Source organism: Microtus ochrogaster, assembly GCF_000317375.1.
Source record: "Microtus ochrogaster isolate Prairie Vole_2 chromosome 14 unlocalized genomic scaffold, MicOch1.0 chr14_random_1, whole genome shotgun sequence".
Classification (NCBI taxonomy): Eukaryota; Metazoa; Chordata; class Mammalia; order Rodentia; family Cricetidae; genus Microtus; species Microtus ochrogaster.
In genome coordinates this window covers 11,760,307-11,764,571 of record NW_004949096.1, presented here as the reverse complement: position 1 = coordinate 11,764,571, position 4,265 = coordinate 11,760,307, and the positions used below count along the sequence as shown (strand labels likewise).

Genomic DNA, 4,265 nt, shown 5'->3' with positions numbered 1-4,265 from the left:
GTAGTGCAGCTAACACGTGCACTGCATGGAAAGCTGATATTCCAGATTCTAACCTGCCAGGAAGTTGAGAGCACATCTGAAAAGCATCAACTCTATCAGTGACTACTATTCTATAAAACTGAATTTTATAGTGTTTCTCCACACAATATTATTATACATTATATAAGTTTTGATGAATAAAGTTTTAAAAGTAATCTAGATTTCAATACCTCTTATGAATTTATTGTTATAATTATCATAAAAATTCTGCATTTTGAAATGTTAAAGCATCTATACAATGATCCCAATCAATAAAATATATCTCTTTATCACTTATAAATGTTTACTCATAATTATATGTAATTCCTTCATATTTATCCTCTTCCCAACAGCAGGGCATCATAAATTCTAGTTACATTACTATAGATTACCTTTCATTTCATGTAAAGTTGTGTCTAATGACTTTAAGTTTTCCTTATGTTTTTCATGCAGCCAGATTGTTCATTCCCTCATCTACCTAAATTATCTTAGTAATATGGGACTTATTGCTTTAGTTTCTCAGGAGTAATCTATTGTAAAATATAACCTAACCTGTCAATTATTCCCAGTTGATAATCAAGTGGCTTGTTCCAGGATTGATGATAATAAATGGTGTGGTGTGGAATTTCATGTTTAGATGTATATATGAGCACTATTTACTGAACTGAATCTCTCATAATTTAAACATTGGGTTATATCTTTCAACTCCTCGGGATATGGATAACCTTAGATACAGAACAGAACACTTTGGAGCAAATAAAACTAAAGTTATTAGCATAATCCCTATAATTATTTTCCGTGAAAGACAAATAATTTAATACATATAATAATTATAGCCCATGCACAAATTCTGCAAAGACAGCCATCTATAAGCCAATCAAATATCCTCCAAAGAAATGTATTTAGAAACTCTAAAATCTTAGAGTTCTATCTTCTTCTTTTTTTTAATTTTGGAAACCAGAACATTTATTTTATGACAGATTGAAATCCTCAAGATGAACTGGATGTTGCAACAGCTGCCCTCTTGGGTTTAGGGGATGTCCCTTCACGGAATCCACGCCTGAATTTTTGGTAGACAATTTTTACGTGCCTCATCCACCCAGTCCCGGTAGTGTTTCGTCTCTTAGTCTTGGCACTCCAGTTATACTTTCTCTTGCGCTTGGCATGGTAGCCGCATTTGCCATAGGTAGACTTCTGAAGATGGTAGGCCTTAGAGCCACAGCGGCTGCACAACTTGTGCGTCTTGTTGTGACGCTTTCCGAAGGATGAGGTTCCTTTCGTCATCTTGCTTCTGCTGCCGAGACCAAAGAGACCGGAAAAGCAAGTTCTATCTTCTTAATTATCTTAAAAATATATAAATTTAGGTACACTCCATGTTTTCTTATTTTGTTCTTGTTTTGTTATGGGGTCCATGACGAACAAATATGGCAAGCATGTTCCAGTTTCCCTAGAGTATTAGGTGTGCACGGAGAAATTGGGTTTAGTATTTTGTGTGTTCTTATTTTGAAACCTTTGAATAATTCACTGGGAGTCATCCCATCTCAGTCTTACCTCACAATGTGTGTGTGTGATTTGGGAAAGCTGAAAATTCTTCTGCATTTCAGTGTCGGCATTAAAAAGTAGAGAAACCAGTGTTTCTCTCTCCAGTTCTAGATATGCTTCTTCAATGAGGCACACATGCAGTAATTAATGCCATCTTAAACATTCGAAATGCAATATATTAAGCTGCTATATTAATAAAACGGAGATTCTATAAGTACATATAAAATTTTCTCTAATATATTGCTTCAAATAAACATTTTATATAGCCTTCATTTTATAATTCCTTTATGGTATATGGCAAACCATTCTAAAATTACATTTTCGGATGGTGTATTGAAAATCTTAATGTTATAAGGAAAAATATATATAGTAGAATTGATCTATAACACAGTTTATTATGTGTCTAAAACTATAATAGTAGGACTATTGATAGATATTTTTGATATTTGAAGAAAATTTTATTTCAATGTTTCATGAAATATGCGCTAAATTAAAAGTCTTTGTATTTAATATCCTTGGTTTTGAGTCATTAAACACACATAACATGCAGGGAGGCAAACAGACAGATAAAGAGATGACGATACAGATATAAATACATGCATTCATATACATTTACATACATATATACAGACAGACAGACAGATAGATGATAGACAGATGATAATTTGAAGATAGAACAAACAAAACAAATAAAGTAATACTAAGTCAAATTTCTTGGTTAGTAAAAGTGTTCTCATTGAATTTCTTGATTTATGCTCACCTTTAAAAGCCAGCCACCAGCGTAAGAAAGAGAGAAAAGACACACTTAAATGAATGGTGTTTGATTAATGAAAAATTGAATAAGAAATTGGATTTTTAACTTTTTAATGTTGAATCTCATGTTTTAATCATGGTAAAAATGCACATTCCAATGACATTATAGATGAAGGCATTGAAAGAGAGAATTCACTTTATTTAGTGAAAGTGTTTCAAATGGAAATGTCTAATATTCTTTTTCACATAGGTAATTTTTACTTAGAAAGACCTTTGTAAAAATGTACTTTGTCACTTTTAATTAATAGAACATTAAAAAAATAGTTCTCTTGAGCAAGTAGCTATGAGAATTTGTAGTGTTTTATTGTGTTTTCAGAATTCAGATTTGGTTATTCTATTATTTTTAATTTGATTTTGGCTTAGATTTGGTATTGCAGAAAACAAATGACACTGTTTTAAAAAGTAAGTTGCGGTAGTAGCATTTATGCAACCTACTAAATGTTAGATTTTCTACTGTCAAGTAGCCCAAAATCCATTTTGTGAAAAATTTTAAATGTTTACAGGTATTGGATACCTCAAGTTTGTTCCTCTAGATTTCCATGAACATGATGCCAAATCTATCCTGTGGTACAGTATAGAGTGAGGACAGTAAGAACATATTTACTTCATGACAGCTGGAGTCTGAAACAAAAGTGCTAGAATCAAAAGAAAAAATCTTATTTGTAAGACCTGCCAACATGATGTTAAATATCTCCTTTTCAGCTACTGGCTACATCCCATTTAATTGGTCGAAAAACATCAAATTCACACTTTCTTCTCTTTTATAATTTTTTAAAAAAGACAATAAACTACCTTTCTTCATTTTTCATACCAATCCGAGTTCCCACTCCCTCCTCTCCTCCCATTCCCTCCAACTACCCCCACCCTACCCCTATTAACTCCTCAGAGAGGGTCAGGCACATTGCTTAGGGGAAGGTCTGAGGCCCTCCTTACTATATCTAGGCTGAGCAAGGTATTCATCCGAAGATAACGGGTTCCCAAATAGCCAGTACAAGCAGTAGGGGTAAAACAGGAGCCAATGCCAGTGGCCCCTCTGTCTGCCCCATACAAATTCAAAGGGGCTAGTTTGGGTCTACGCTTGTTCCTTCCCTATCCAGCTGGGGTTGGTGAGCTCCCATTGGCTCAGGTAAACTGTTTCTGTGGGTGTCCACATAATGGTCTCAACCTCTTTGCACATATTCTCAATCCTTCCAATTCCTGACTGAACTTTGGGAGCTCAGCCCAGTGCACCACTGTTGGTCTCTGCCTCTGCTTCTATCAGTTGCTGGATGAAGGTTTTATGGTGAAATTAAGATAGTCATCAGTCTGACTACAGGGTAAGGCTAGTTCAGGCACCCCTTCAGCTATTGCTTAGGGTCTTATATGGGTCATCCTTGTAGATTCCTGGCAGTCTCTTTAGTGGCAGATTTCTTGCTAGCCCCATAATGGTTCCTTCAATCAAAATATCTCTTTACTTGCACCATCACTCTCTCCTTCCTCCATCTCGACTATCCCATTCAAGTTCTCTTCCCCAGCCAGGCGTTGGTGGCGCACGCCTTTAATCCCAGCACTCGGGAGGCAGAGGCAGGCGGATCTCTGCGAGTTCAAGACCAGCCTGGGCTACAAAAGCAAGTTCCAGGACAGGAGCTCCAAAGCCGCAGAGAAACCCTGTCTCGAAAAACCAAAAAAAAAAAAAAAAGTTCTCTTCCCCCTTCTTCTCCCCTCTTCTTCCTCTTCTCTCCTCCCTTATCTCCCCAAACCCCATGCTCCCAATTTTGTCAGAAGATTTTTATCTATTTCACCTTTCCTGGTAGAACAATATATGTTTTTCTTAGGGTTCACCTTGTTACTTGGCTTGTCTAGGATCATGGGCTATAGACTGGTTATCCTTTGCTTTACAGCTAGTATCCACT

The 4,265-nt window shown here is 36.0% G+C and overlaps 1 pseudogene; it reads right to left on the bottom strand.

Moving 5' to 3' along the window:
* Positions 1 to 969: 969 nt before the first annotated feature.
* On the bottom strand, positions 970 to 1,302 carry LOC101984219 (annotated as a pseudogene).
* Positions 1,303 to 4,265: the final 2,963 nt, after the last annotated feature.